A 16,147-nucleotide genomic window follows, 5' to 3' on the forward strand; every position below is an offset into this window, starting at 1 on the left:
AGAGCTTGAGTGATCAGATTCAGAGAGTTGTGTTGATTTCTAGTGTAAACTCAAGTTGCCGTGGTGACAGAATATTGAACTTGTTTAAATGTAAACAACACTTGATCAGCAGTAAGTCAATCAGAGCAGTAGAAGAGCTCATCTCTATTGATTCTCTATTACACTTGTGTCTTATTTACAGTATATATATGTGAATATAGTGTAAATTAAATATAATCTGTAATACCGAAACATGAACACTGAGTTAAATTTGAATAAAAGATAAGCTAGTAGATAAGGGTAAGCAGATATCGTAATAATTATTATTTTCTTTGTCATAACTGGGTCTAGAACCCACAACAATATAAAAAACTTAAATAAACATAACATATTGTCCTCGTTTATTTATTTATTTCAATATTTACTTTATTTTTGTAATTAATTTTTATAATTTTTGTTGCAATCTAGTATTATTTAACTAAATTCCGGATACTTTTTTGTTGGATTATATATTTGCATTATTTTATTTTACTATTAGACTGTATCAAATTAAATTAGACTGTAAAAATTTACTTTTTGAAAAAATGTGGAAACTGACAATTAAATATAAAATATTGAATATTAAATATTAAATATTGACTCAACAAATGACAAAAAAAAATAAATCCAGTGTATTCATTTTAGTCTGTGATCTGAAGACAAAATTAAAAATATTCACCAAACATTAATTTGTGCTCTGCCAATTTATCAAACAGAAGAGAAATATTTGTGTTTGGCGAACTAACCTTGCAGCAAAAAAAAAAAAAAAAAAAAAAAAAGCGCGTGTGCGCATGCGCGTGAGAGTCGTTGGTTGAAGCAGATTCAAATTCCAGCGCAGCAATGGCTGATGTCCGACGAAACGCCACATTCAGACGAATTTTCCTTCAATAAAGATATGGTGAGTAGTTAATTCTGTGTTTTGTAAGTTGTGTTTAAGTTTAACCAAGTGCAAGTCTCAGAAATTTCGACATAAAAACGAACAGCACGGTGCAGCCTCCAACATAACTTTGATTTTGTAAATGCATACATTTCTCTATAATATTACCTGTCAACCCTCACGTTTTTATCGGGATTCTCCCGTAGTTTACACTTCTATCCCGCTATAATACGTTAAGGTATTTTCCAGTGTTTTCCCTTATTTTCTATGAAAGTGACAAACATGATCTTCCCACCCTTACCGCCAAACCAGCAGGGGCGCCTGCTCCTCTTGCTCAAATGTAAATCTGTTCAATGCTTTCTTTTTGTTTAGGCTTAAAACATTTTGAAAAAATTATAAATATGGCACGATTCACTTCCTTACTATTACAGGCACTTTTGGCACTGCAATCCTCAATACAGTCAGTTGATGTAGCGGTGCGTGATCTGTGAGACGCTCCACATAGATATAAGGTGCGTTCGACATAAAGCGCAGGCGGGGGCGGAGTTGAAAACAGGGCCGTCAAGACGGACAGCTGGACACTTCGGGACTCAAAGTTGCTGCAGTCATGATGACAGATCACATGGCGTCATAATATATATATATATATATATATATATATATATATATATATATATATATATATATATATATATATATATATATATATAACAACAAAACATTTACAATCAAAACAGAATACAGTCTCTACAAACTATAGTTCCTTTTTAAACAATAAGGGAGAATTATGAATAAAATAAATAACAAATGCATGAGAGAAATAAGAGGAAATGAGAGGTTAACATAAACATAAAAACGAACAGTTCTATTAACTACAAAGCAATAAGCATAAATTGTAGGAGTAAAAAGCAAAACAAGGTGTTTTGATTTGGTCTTAATAAATGAGATTATTTTGGATAATGAATGCATTTTCAAAAAAGCATTTTAATCCAAAAAGATTGTGTTGAAAAGAACAAAAGGTAAAATAAGTGAGCTATGTGGAAGTTTCCCAGAAAGAGCAGGTAGTCTATAAACTGCTGGACAGAAAATAAAATATATATTTATATTATGATTATACAACCATTTTATAATCATTTAATAAAATAGTTATTTAATTTAATTTGTTAAGAGAGCTTTAGGGTGGCAGGATCAATGATGATTATTATTTTATTTCAAGTCTGTAAGACTTATTTGAGTTCATATTTAGGTTATTCACTAAAACATACACTAAAATATATCATTTAAATCATTCATGGAGATGAATGCAGTAAATAGTCTGTATAAAAAAGTTAAAAATAAACCTGTGCAAACAAACTAACCTTTATAACCAGATTATTTAACAAAAGATGATTACTGCAGTAAAATATTTGTAGTCTTTTAATAAGCAAGATGTGTGCAAGATAGAGAGGGTGTGGAAAGTGATTTGTTTGTTTTGAAACTTTTGAATCAGAATTTGTCCAATTATAAACCCGAAATACACGTGTTTGTTGTCAAGTGGTGAACTCGGCCAATCGTGTAATATCGGTGTCGTCATCAGAGCTCCTGCAGTCGCTCTTCAGGAGCTGCACGGTCTGAGGCTGTTTCTAAATATGCGTTCTTCAGCGGTCTTGCGTCCTTGTGTTTTCGTGCAACGTCATCATCAGCTGCCTAAGTTCAGTTCCAATACTCTGGACCGCATGTACGGAGGACGCGTGAAACTTCCCGAATGTGATCTTGATATCGAGGACGCACTGATGCAGACTTGAGCACCAAACTCGCTCTGGAAGTCCCAGAAGTCATTGCGACTGGATGTGGGAAGTGCAGCTTTTTTTTTAGATTTATTATTAAAGTTCAGAGATATCACTTATTTACCTCAGGAGTTTCCCTAAATGAAACGGTGAAAGTAAACATCAACATGAATATCTTAATAAAGGAATAAACACATTAAGGGTGTTTGTTTGCTGAAATTCGTATTAAAATCTGTTTTATTTATATTGTACAACATATATTTATAATGTTTTTATGCAAAGTATATATTTTGAAAAGGGGAAAAACAATAAATCGTTGTATGAGTGCTGTAATGTTTAAATAATTTCCATTTAAAACGCGTGAAGGTCATGTGAGCATCAGGAAGAACGCAGCATCTCAGTTCTCAAAGGAATCGTTCTCTGCCCTAGCGGTCTCCTGAGTTTGTTCTTCCAAGGACACCTGGCAAGACTGGTCTCCACAAGAACGCAAGTCCGTTCTCTGCGTTCTTGCAATTGAGAAACAGCCTGAGTCTGCCGTCTGATCTCGGAGCGCTGTCGCGGTACTTTGATGCCACATGTGACAGTCACGTGCCGTCGGTGCAGCATCAATCCGGACAAGATTTCTAACCAGCATGCACCACTTTAAGACAGATTTCGATCGATCTGCGCAGCGCTGCATGAAGTCGAATGCACCTATATACTCTAGATGTCGCATACGGACCCTGAGCATGCGTAAATATCACCTCCACATTTGTCCAGTGCTCCCAGGACAAATGTCATTCAACCGCACTGGTCAAGACAGTGTGCCCATCTGAAGATGCTGGACTCGACACTAGCGCTGTGTAGTAATGATCAAACAAATAAAACGAAGCCCAAAGCTAGCCTATCACATTTCATAGGTAAGATTTTGTTTTTTGCGTTTTTATATGTTATGAACTTTTGTGCTTAACAAGTAATCTTATTGATGATAATACAGTCACTGCATTCACTATAAGGCAAAGGAGCACCAACTCGCACTAAATACCAGGCGTATACTAGTTTTGTTGAATAAAATAAGCAAACAAAGTTATGAAATATGACAAGATGCTGCGGTGCCAGAAACTTGTATTATTGTCGGCTATGGGAACTAGTCGTTCATATTGACAAACAAACTGCTCCCTCCGTCAGTAGAAGTGAAAGCAGGAGAAGGGATGTGTTTCAGGACTGGGATTAGATCAAGTTAAACAGGGAGGGAGAATAGTACATTTCCATGCACACAAACACATGCTCTTCATCAGCAATGCCCGTGCGGTCACATCCATCAATGTGAAAAAATTATGTAAAATCATAATTTTCGTAATTAAAAAAAAAAAAAATTTGCATATTGACAACCGGGAAAACTCCCGATCATCGATATATGTCTATAATGTGTATATTTCTGGCTCTGGATGGCCACAGTCTTGCACTGCACCTTGGTCCCGCATACATTTTAAAGGAGCGCTACCCTATACTAAAATGGCGGCTTTGTTGACACATTGCTTCTAATAGACTACAGCATGGTAGGCGACATCTAATGTATATATCTATGGACGCTTCTAAGTGATAAATAGACGCTGTTTCCCAAACGGATTCTGTACACGCGATTTGAAGCTCAGTAAAAATGGACAATTTGAGTTTTGGGTGCTTGTTTGAACAGAAATATACACATATGTACATGTTGATCTTGATAGGTTTTTTTAAATGAGCATAAATAGTTAGGAAATCAATCAAATGCTTTCATTATAGATCTGTGCATTTATAAAGCCTGTTAAGTTATTTAACGTAATCAACCGAAAAATCTACATCCCAATGTTGACAAATATGGCAGTATGTACCACTAGAAGCCTTTCTAGCCGTAAAAGAACATTTAAAGGGTCACGAAACACCAAAACACATTTTTTGAGCTGTTGACAGTCGTATATGTGTCCCACACTGCTAAAAACACTATTAAGACACCTATATTTCACTAAAAAGTGTAAATTGGTTGTTTTTGCATTATTTCAAGCAAATTCGTACTTCCGGTTTGAAACGAATTTTTGAAGCTGCGTCACGGTCATGACATAATAGCGTGTATTCCAGCGTGCAGACTGGGTGTCTGTGCCAGAGTGAGTCTTATTGCGTCTTACAGTGTGATGCATTAATGCATGAGTAAGGCTTGGTTCAAACCAATCAGCGCGCTCTATTGTGCAACTTCATTAATATTCATTACTATCACCGTGTTTTCAGGACAGAGACGCCACGTTGTGTTGGCAAAACAAGCGTGAAGTGTTGCTTTTATAGTTTGCTGCAGTTAAGTTTCGTTTTCATTTTCTCTCTGTGAGAGCTCAGAGTCACGTGTGGATTAACAGTGTACGCGACGCGCGACAATAATTTACGTGTCTAAGGAGGATTATTGTTTACCTGAGAGCTGTTCTCATCTGCAAACGCTGAGATCTGGATTCGTTTGTAGTATTCTCTTCATAAAGATGCAGCTCTAGTTGCTGGTGATTGTCCTGTCTCTACAGATTTGGTAAGTGAGCGACCAGTGCTCTTTGTTTATTCAGTTTGTTCGTATCTAACAAACTATTGCACAGAGTGTAAACACGTTAGCACCACAACCAAACTTTAACCTCGTGTAGGGTTTTTACCGCATTTAGTGACCGCAATAACACGCGCTGCTTTCTGACACTACCTGTCGTGTGCATCTAAGTTTCTGGGAAATGCTGATGTTTTTTTTTCTCTCATTCGCCGTGCGGTATCAAACACTGCATGAAAATACACGCTTAGAGCAGCTCCTCGAATCAAATATCTCGTTTGTCGCGAGGGACATGAATGAATTCCCTGAATGAAAGAGCCAAACTGCAGTTAAAGTCCAACATTTAATAATTTGGCAAATAATTCGATTACAGATGTCCATGTAGGTTAAAAACCATCACTTTCTCCTGTGTGTGTGTGTGTGTGTGTGTGTGTGTGTGTGTGTGTGTGTGTGTGTGTATTTTGACTCTGAAACTCGCGCGTGCCCAAATAGACACTCCCACACCATCCCACTTTTCTTCCTCCGACACTCCCCCCTAAACAGAGCTGGACACGCCCACTTTTCTGACTTTTTCCAAAGTAGAGGTGTGAAAACACCCTGCTGAAACGAGGGGGTTTCATGGCCCTTTAAATAGACAACTTCATTTCAGAAGGTACGTTTTTTTCTGGAAGAGCAGATTTAACTGTAATATAAGCAATCTGAAAGTTATTCTGTAAATTAAACTACATATTTAAGATGTTTAAGGATATCTAATAAAAGCTCCACTGTATGTCGCATTTTCTCTAGCCACATGCTGTTGACAGCAAAATGATAATTAAGGTGCTGTATAAAAATCGCGAGAAATGCATCAAATTATAGGCTGCTGATTTTGATTAAATCATTTTTGAAGGTCAAATTTACAATTGATGTAATGATTTGAGTAACCAATAACATGTGCTAGGTGGAGTATTTATAATTTGGTCAACTAAAAATGTAACATGTTGCTTTTTAACATCATTTAGAGAGAAAAGTTCTTTATTAAATAGATTACCAGAGTAACATGTTACCAATATTACAAACATGATAACAAATGTATTTGTCATTATTAATGTTCAGGGGTGCGTAGTGTGTAGCGCTGTCACCTTAATAGCAAGAAGGTTGCTGGTTAAGATAAGTTGGCGTTTCATTCCGCTGTGGCGACCCCTGATTAATAAAGGGTCTAAGCTGAAAAGAAAATGAATTTATTAATTATTAATGTTCGATAGTTTAACTAAAGGCGATGCAGTGGTGCAGTAGGTAGTGCTGTCACCTTACAGCAAGAAGGCTGCTGGTTCGATCCTCGGCTCAGTTGGCGTTTTTGTGTGGAGTTTGCATGTTCTCCCTGCATTCGCGTGGGTTTCCTCCGGGTGCTCCGGTTTCCCCCACAGTCCAAAGACATGCGATACAGGTGAATTGGGTTGGTTAAATTGTCTGTAGTGTACGAGTGTGTGTGTGAATGTGTGTGTGGATGTTTCCCAGTGATGGGTTGCGGCTGGAAGGGCATCCGCTGTGTAAAATGTGCTGGATAAATTCATTCTGCTGTGGCGACCCCGGATTAATAAAAGGACTAAGCCGAAAAGAAAATGTATGAATTTAACTAAAAATATTTTGATAAATTGTTACTGATGGTTGATGATGTGGTATTTGATATATCTATAGATATACTACAGATGAGGTTAATTGCTCTTTATATGTTTTGTTCTATTTAGGCACATCTCAGGCATCACCTCCATCTTCACCGCTGTAATACAGTGAGGGCTCCTTCTCTGTTTTGAGCACAGTGGCGTAGCGGACGGGCCCGCAGGGCACGCACTGCGGGGGGGGGGCCCCGCGTGATTAGGGGGCCCCACGTCGTCGCGATTTTTAATAATTGAAAATCCAGGAACCGCAATAATCAAACTCTTGGGAACAACTGTGGTCGGAACCAAAGTTTACAGGTCTGTGTTCTCTGAACTTCGCTCAAGTGGTGGACTACTTCATTCTGATTGCTTGCCACCGAACCGCGTCATAGCCAATGAAGACGCCCCACTGTTTCTCGCCGCTGGTTCTCGTTAAAAAATGAATGACTTCTGGCTACTTTGACGCTCTCGCCACTTTCGGTTTGTGATCGCTCCTCAGTTTGTGAAGGATTCCCCGCGTTGTCACGCCACTCCGCCTCCTTTCCCCGCTCCTCAATTTGTGACATAGATATATACACTAGATATCGCATAGGGACCTTGAGCATGCGTCTCTAGTGCCGCCACATTGGTACAGTGCTCCCAGGACAAATGTCATTCAACCGCACTAGTCAAGACAGTGTTATTACGTGAAGATGCTGGACTTAAGCGCTGTCTACGAGTGTAGTAACGAGCAAACAAAGAAAACAAAGCACAAAGGCAGAACATTTCATAGGATTAAGTTTTTTTTACGTTTTTGTATGTTTTGAAATTTGTGCTAAACAGGTCATGTTATTGATAATAATAGCTATAGTCACTTACTGCATTCACCATAAGGCAAAGTAGCACCAACTCGCACTAAACACTCGGTTTATGCTAGTTTTGTTGAATAAATCAGCAAACAATGCAAAAGAAATATGACAAAGAGATGCTGCGCTGCCAGAAACTTGTATTATTGTTGGCTAGCGAAAGAGTCGTTCATAACGGAGATTCATTCACAAACTAATCGCTCCCATTTCCCATGTGTTTCAGCACATGATTAGATCAAATTTAACAGGGAGAGTGAATAGTACATTTCCATACACACAAACACAAGCTTTTTGTCAGGAATGCCTGTGCGATAAGTGATCCATCAATGTAGAAAAGTGATGTCAAATAAAAATTTTCATATTAAAAAAATAAAAACGCATACTAACATCCAGGAAAACTCCCGATCACAGATATATGTGTATATGTGTATATCTATGTGTATTGTGGATTAAAACAAGGCATTATACTGTTTTACACTGGTCAAATGTACCTGTATAAATAATACTTTTTTCACACTCTGAATGTGGTCAAATGAAGACAGACTTAGAAAACCTTTTGACCCCATTTATTAGTTGCTTGTTGTTCATTTTTGATTAGATTGACAAAAATGCATTATAAAATCAGGTTTGATCCAGTCCTTGATAATGCTCATTTTGGCTGCTCAAATGTGGAGAAAATTGTTTCATCATGGGAATGTAGGGTAATGGTCAGATTTTTTATGGTCTAAAAATAAATCTACACAGAATATTCTCATGTATACGCAGGCTTAGCAATGTTTACACTTTTTGATCTCAACGGATTTCAGTTTTTGGCAGTCAGTGTAGGCCTGCATTTTAGAGCAAATCATAGGTTGGGATTAGGGGCTGGATGATAAACCCACACGTGGAAAGTTTATCCAGCCTGGATAAACTATCAGCCTGATGGCATTTAAGTCTTGCTGTTGAATGTGAAATATCTATGCTACAGATCAGAATAAATTTTTCTAAAGTAATGTAATATTCATTGTTCAATATTTCAAAGATTGTCATTTGTGTATACTATGCATTGTGTATATGTATACATTGTGTATACTATGCTTGCTAGCAGAACAGTGTTTTGCAAAATAACCAAGATTATTTATTTTATGGAAAGATTAAAAGTCTCCTAAACTCGCGAACATGCACATTAAAGAGGACATAGAACCACTAGAATAAAACATGTCATTTTCTAGTTAGAAAACTTTATAGTACTTTAAAATGCTACAATTCTGAACGAAAAACTGTATTATACCTAGCACGTTTTTAGTTGTGTAGCAAGCAAAACTTGTCTCACTCTCTAACACTACTGTATAGGAGTAATGATAAGTGACTGCTTAGTGATTGGCCGACGGGCTGCAGGAATTACACTTATTACTAAGCCATGTTTACATGCTGTTTCAGACTGAATATTCAAAGTAGCAATATAGGGAGCGCATCACAGGTTGTCAAAGATTAACCAATGTGAATATATAACCAACTTTACCTTAGTAAAGTGGGCTAGGTGGAATAGCTCTATTTACTTATGTTTTGTTGTTAAACTAAATAAAAATCTACATTATCAATGCTGTAAACTAAAGGTACCTTATGAAATTGAAAATCGTCGCATCAATCGTTCTCCGAAAGATTTCAGTGGCTGAACAACACTTCCCTGCATACATACAACCCTTTCGTAAACAAACGCAACACAATTGGCTTTGTGTGACTTAAAGAGTTTTAAAACAGAACATTACCTGCCTAAAAAAAATACTTCAGCCATGGTGTCATAATTCCTCCAGCGTGCAAAAGTAACTCCAGTATTCATACAGGATTTTAAAAAGTTTTAATTCCGCATTTGTTCAAATCTACATTTGCTGACAGAGTTCGGGCTACTTTATGGGAATTATCGGCCCGACAATATTTATATGGATTAACTTTTTTAGTTTTATGCCTCACACGGGACATAAAAATACATATAAATACATTTACATAATTTACTTTAATCATTAGTAGTGGATTTTGAAGAGACTTTCAACAAGCAAGACAAAAATTTTCTGAAGATAATCACATACTGCACCTTTACGATCAGGCCTCTGGGCTGCCATTTAGTTATTTCAACCTGTTCACGTTTAAGGAACTGCTTTACCCATTTTGCTGTGTGATGGGAGTCATTGTCCCGCCTGACAATACTGGAGGATTTGGCAAAGACTGCAGCTAAGCTTCAGCTAAACATTTGCATTTATTCTGTCGTAAAACTCTATACTGTAGGCAACCTTGATGAAACCAAGAGGACAACCTCTAGAAAACATACCCTAAACCATGGCCCTTCTTCCTTCACTTTTGACTTTGGACTTCATTGATCACTTTGGGTACAGTGTTTTCTCAGTTTGATGATGAACATAATATTCCCATTTGCTTTCATCAGTCAAGTAAACTTTGGACCAGTTCTCTGTCCACACAACATGCTTCTCAGCTTAGTCTAGTCCAGTTTTTTCAGTACAAATTCTCCTAAACTTTGAGACACTATATTTTAAAATATCTGCAACTGGTGAGCAATTTAACTAAAAAGATACTTTAGTTTATCCTATTCTCTCATGCATGTTTTTTCATTGATGATCAGATTGTTGTGGGACACTATTGAGTTAATGACATTGTAGAGATGCAATATTTTATTTACTGTATATTCTAATATTCTATCCTAGGGCTGAAATCCCTTCATCAACCTGCTGTCAAAGGATTTCAATCACTTTAGAATGGCTCTCCATCTTTAAAGGTCAGTGAAAACAGTAAAGTTGTTGTCTTAAATAGAATTTTGCCAAATAAATAGTTTTTATAAAGCAAGAGTTGCTGAAATTTTTATTTCAGTTTGTTGATGTACCTCCAACAAAAAGGATTATTGAGTATAGTTTGGAGCTTTCTTTTGTGTATTATTCACTCATAGCAAACTAACGGTAAGACATCAAAATGACATCAACAGAGACAGACTGCCACTCCAAACATGCAAGCAAATAGCCAGACTTTGATTAAAGATTACGAAAACATTTTTTTTTTTCAGTATAACTTGCACTAAATAGCTGTTCATCCAAAGAACAACAATGTGTGCTAGCAAAATAAACAATATCAATTTGGATTTCACAGAGGAATCTGTTAGTGTTTTGTAATTTAGATGAGATTTCATTTTTAAATCTCATTTATGTCTTTTATTCTGTGTTTCAGAATATATATGTAACTCATTAAAATGCTTTAAAAATCATCTTTTACTCATGTTTGATTAACTTAGATTATGACTAATCAGTGATCTTGACATTTAGTAAATTGTTGGTTGCTCTCTATTTTTGATCCCTGCATTATATTTCCTTTGTCAGCTTTCTGAACTACTCTAATGTGTGAATCCATTCATGTAGCACATGCAGTTATTATTGCACTCTCTATTATGTGACACTCACACCTAAACCATTGAAAACAATTCCACCCTGTCAGTAGATTCTCTCCATTCCCTCCTCAGGTCTTGCTCTTTTGCTTCTCGCTCGGGTTTCTGTTGATAATTCATGTGCAGGCTATAATTTCAGCTCTGCAGGACCACTGCTTTCCTCTCACCGTTATCTGAGGCACTTGACTTGGCTGTTTTCCCACTGAAATCTGAAGCCTGCATGTCCTCTTGTAACAGCAAGCCATAATTAAATGTCAAATCCAAACAATCTCTGAGCTTAGGGTTTATTCATACAGAGAACAATGTGAGGATGTGATATGCTGAGGAGATTATAAAGTTTCTTTACATTTACTGTACATCTGCCTTTAATGCTCTGCCAGCTGTTAAATCAAATCTCTACTGTATGTATTTGATTTTTCCTTTTTTAAAGAGAGAGAGCATTTATGATTCATCTATTAAATCTAATGTGCAGCTTTGGTGCAGCTAGTGAAATGATTTATGACATTTTAATAAGCTGTCCTTCTACATTTGGAGGAATGAGAACTTCATTGTCTTTAGCCATCATTACCTGCTTTGTATCTTCTCTGCTAAGCTGTTTGTTTAATCTTTGTTCTTGATGATTCTGAGTGTGTTATCATCCATTCATTTAGCAGTTAATGAATGAAACAGCACATATCTAATATTTTTACTAAAATGTTACCATAGAGAATTCCATTGTAGTCAGATTTGCATGTAAAATAGCTTTCTATTTAAATTTCAAATTGTAATTTATAGTAAGTAATGTGCACTCAAAAAAATTTTTTTTGAGTGCATGGGGTTGGGGCCGGGGGGGTTTTCCAACTACCAGTGTGCAGCATCCACTTGGCCAGCCACATGACAACTGCGCCAGTGCACTTACCACACACCAGCTATGGGTGAAGTGGGGAGATAGTGATAGAGCCAACTCAGTGACTGAGATGATTGGGAGGCCTTGATGGGAAAGGGCCGATAGAGGGAATTTGGCCAGGACACTGGTTAAATGTCTCATTTGAAAGATGATGCTCACTGAACAGTGTAGTGTCCCCTTCACTTTACTGAGGCATCAGGACTCACATAGACTGCAGGTTGAGCAACTCTGCTGGCCTCACTCACACCACTTCCAACAGCAAACTAGTTTTTCCATGTGGTCTTCCATCCAGGTACTGACCAGGCTCAGCCCTGCTTAGCTTCAGTGATTAACTGGTCTTGGGCTGCAGGATGGTGCAGCCATATCAAATCCTGAATATTGAGAAGCATTTGCTCCATTATTTAGTGTCACAAGATCCTTCAGAAATCATTGTAATATTTTTATCTGGTGCTCAATTTAAATTACAATTTTGTATTGTTATTATTTGTAATGAAAACAGTTGGGTTGTTATTTTTTCTTTTTTTGGAAAACTGATCTATTTTCCCTTACTAAATCTGAAATAAAAGTCTTTTCTAAAACTTGAATTGGCTTTACTGTCATTTCAATCAATGTAATGCATATTTGCTAAATGTTCAACATTTAATTGTTATCTCATAAATGTGGATTGATATAGTGTAAAAAAAATGTTTAACACTTATAAATGTAACAAATATAACTGGAAAAGATTTTCATAAGACACTACAGTTGTATTTTTTTTTGTTCTTTAAAATTCCACATTGACCTGCTGTTTCTTTGTAATTATTTGTAAAGTTAAATTAATTCTGCACCTTTGTTAGGCAGTGTTTGTATTTTCCTGACTAACAACTGGGGATTTAATTACAGTGATGTTTCTCTTTAATAATTGATTTGTTAACTGCATACACATGAACGTTTAAATTCAAGAAATTTAAGAAAGTGTAATTTTTGCAAATAAATGTAATCATATTTTCTCTTAGAAAACCGATCCTTAATTTATTTCCAGCTTAACATTAGATTTTGAAGATTTCCAGATATTTAAAAGTGCACCTCAGACACTAGCAATGTTTTCATAATTAATTTCATGGTTAATGTTGATATTGCATATATTGTGTGTGTGTGTGTATTCATCTCATAAGAGGACAATTAATTTTATTAAAATTAATTTATATTAATTTTTGTTAAATGACTTCAGAATTTTCTTGATTGAGTTACGAAACATCAAACATTAAAACACGTTTATTGCATGTTAATTAATACACTATGACATCCACAATACTTGCTTTTCAAATTATTTAGTTATAATATGATTGTCTCATTTAAAACCTGGAAGTTAAATCAAGAGTAAACTTGTATGAACTGAAAGCTGGTGTAGTAACAGTGTGTTCACATGTTAAAAATAGTGATTGCCGAGAGGATGAAGGGTCAAAAAACGTGGGTGAAACTCACTTGCAAGTTGTTGTTTTTTATGTGCAAACAGTGCTTTGTATGTATGCAGTGAAACATGAGTGTGCAGTGGAGCATGAGTGGTAAAATAAATCATTCCCCTATGATGTGGCATTTATTTGCAGATAAGTCTGATGGTTGTCGCCTGTGACAGAAAGGTAATCAGCTACTTGGTGATACAAAGAGACAGTGTCGAGGCTCCTGGGGACATATAGACGAACAAATCTCATGAAGAAAATGCAAAGCATGACAAAATCCATGAGGTAAGCATCACAAACATTGGTGGGTCCTTCTTCAAAATATAGAGTTACTGTCTCATTTTATTCCCTAGAGAAATGTAATGATGTGCTGCAGTGATGATATATGTTGTTTGCCATCCTGAAAGTTGGCATCCCCAAGGCTCCTTTCAAGAAAATCCATTGGGTTTGGAATACTGCAGAAACTGATACATACAATAATGCTTCTTACACATGTATCATGATAATCTAAGGTAATGACCGAATGACTAAAACATCCATTATGACAGACTAGACACCTAAACTTGTCAAAAATAAGACATGATATTATTTGACACAATCATAAAATAGACATAATAATCAACTATATATGCTATCAGTGTTTTTCTTCATAGTTACAATGTGGTCCATTACAGTTCAATACAAATGCGTCTTCTTCCCTGAAAAATCACATGTACATAAGTATTCACAACCTTTGCTCAATACTTTGTTGATGCATCTTTGGCAGCAATTGCAGCCTCAAATCTTTTGAATATGATGCCACAAGCTTGGCACACCTGTCTTTGGCAATTTTGTCCCATTCCTCTTTGCAGTACCTCTCAGGCTCTAGATGGTTGAATGGGAACCAACGGTGTACAGCCATTTTTAGATCTCCAGAGATGTTCAATAGAATTTAGGTCTGGGCTCTGGCTTGGCCACTCAAGGACTTTCACCGAGTTGTTGTGACACCACTCCATTGATATTTTGGCGGTGTGCTTTGGGTCATTGTCCTGCTGGAGGATGAACCATCACTCCAGTCCGCAGTCAAGAGCACTCTGGAGCAAGTTTTCATTCAGGATGTCTCTGTACATTGCTGCATTCATCTTTCCCTCTATCCTGACTAGTGTTCCAGTTCCTGCTGCTGGAAAACATCCCCACAGCATGATGCTGCAACTACAATGACTCACTGTAGGGATGGTACTAGCCTGGTGATGAGCGATGCCTGGTTTTCTCTAAACTTAACGCCTGGCATTCACTCCAAAGAGTTCAATTTTAGTCTCATCAGACCAGAGAATTTTGTTTCTTCTGGTTTGAGAGTCCTTCAGATGCCTTCTGGCAAATTCCAGGCGAGGAGTGGCTTCCGTCTGGCCGCTCTACCATATAGGCCTGATTGTTGAATTACTGCACAGATGATTGTTCTTCTGTAAGCTCAGACAGAGTCACTATCAAGTTATTGATCACCTTCCCTTCTCTCCCAATCACTCAGCTTAGATGGCCGGCCAGGTCTAGAAAGAGTCCTGGTGGTTCCACTTACTGTACGGATGATGGAGGCCACTGTGCTCAATGGAACTTTCAGAGCAGCAGAATTTTTTCTGTAACTTTCCCCAACCTTGTGCATTGAGACAATACTTTCTAGGAGGTCCCCAAAATTCCTTTGTCTTCATGCTTGGGTTGTGCTTTGACATGCACTGTCAACCCTGGAACCTTATATAGACAGGTGTATGCCTTTTTAAATCATGTCCAATCAACTGAATTTACCACAGGTAAACTTCAATTAAGCTGCTGAAACATCTCAAGAATGATCAGTGGAAACAGAATGACCTGAGCTCAATTTAGAGCTTTTCAGCAAAGGCTGTGAATACTTCTGTACATGTGATTTTTCAGCTTTTTTATTTTTAACAAAATTGAAACAATAAAAAAAAATGCACTTTGTCATTATGGGGTATTTTGAGATAGAATTTTAAGGAAATAAATTAATTTATTCCATTTTTGGAATAAGGTTGTAACATTAAAAATGTTTAAAAAGTGAAGAGCAATGAATACTTTCCGATGCATTGTATGTACACACACAAAACAAGGAGAAAGTTCAGCACACAGCATTGTTTTTGGACATTCATGAAGTTCTGTCACAAAATAGATTTATTTTGTATGTCTAGGTTTGATAAAGCATGACAGATAAAGCAGTGTGAACACTAAGTCAACCTGAAGCCAATACAATAAAGACAATTAAAAGCTATTTTCCCTGAAGGTTTGAGCATGTATGCTTTTAAATGTGTTATTATTAAGACATTAGGGCTGTAAAAATGATTTTGCTGTTAGGTACGATGATGTGTAATGTCCCAAACAACCTCTGTGCTCCCTATTATTAGCAGCCACCCTTTTAAAGACAAATAAAGCATTAAAATGAGTGGGGATCACTGATGTATTTCATCGGATAAATTGTGAAAATATCTTGAACTTGTATTAACTAGAGACTATTTGTGCTATATTCATCTTTACAAAGTTATAAAGGTTTTCAGGGTTGATTGTTTTCGAAATGAGATAAATTTTCACACTCATGTTATTGCTCGCAACTCTTCTCTTGTCAATCTTACTTAAACACTGTTTATCTGGGCCACAACAAAATGTTTTTTTAAACAGAAATAGTGGTGCGTTAAACACCCTGTTCTGATGAGGCAAGTCCATTCTTTTTGTTCTAGTTGAA

At 36.7% G+C, this 16,147-nt stretch overlaps 1 protein-coding gene across 3 annotated transcripts in view; it reads left to right on the forward strand.

Moving 5' to 3' along the window:
• The first annotated feature begins 809 nt into the window (after positions 1 to 809).
• The window catches only part of lrp8 (low density lipoprotein receptor-related protein 8, apolipoprotein e receptor), a 332,503-nt gene continuing 317,165 nt past the window's right edge, over positions 810 to 16,147 (forward strand). For 2 of the 3 annotated variants that reach the window (XM_073953022.1, XM_073953024.1), the window contains exons 1-3: positions 810 to 916; positions 10,373 to 10,443; positions 13,573 to 13,710. The gene's annotated coding sequence lies outside the window, so the exon portion shown is untranslated. Of the gene's footprint in view, positions 917 to 9,938; positions 10,040 to 10,372; positions 10,444 to 13,572; positions 13,711 to 16,147 lie in introns of all 3 variants that reach the window. The other variant, XM_073953023.1, reaches the window with a different exon arrangement.

The sequence above is a fragment of the Danio rerio genome, chromosome 6 (assembly GCF_049306965.1).
Source record: "Danio rerio strain Tuebingen ecotype United States chromosome 6, GRCz12tu, whole genome shotgun sequence".
Taxonomy (NCBI): domain Eukaryota; kingdom Metazoa; phylum Chordata; class Actinopteri; order Cypriniformes; family Danionidae; genus Danio; species Danio rerio.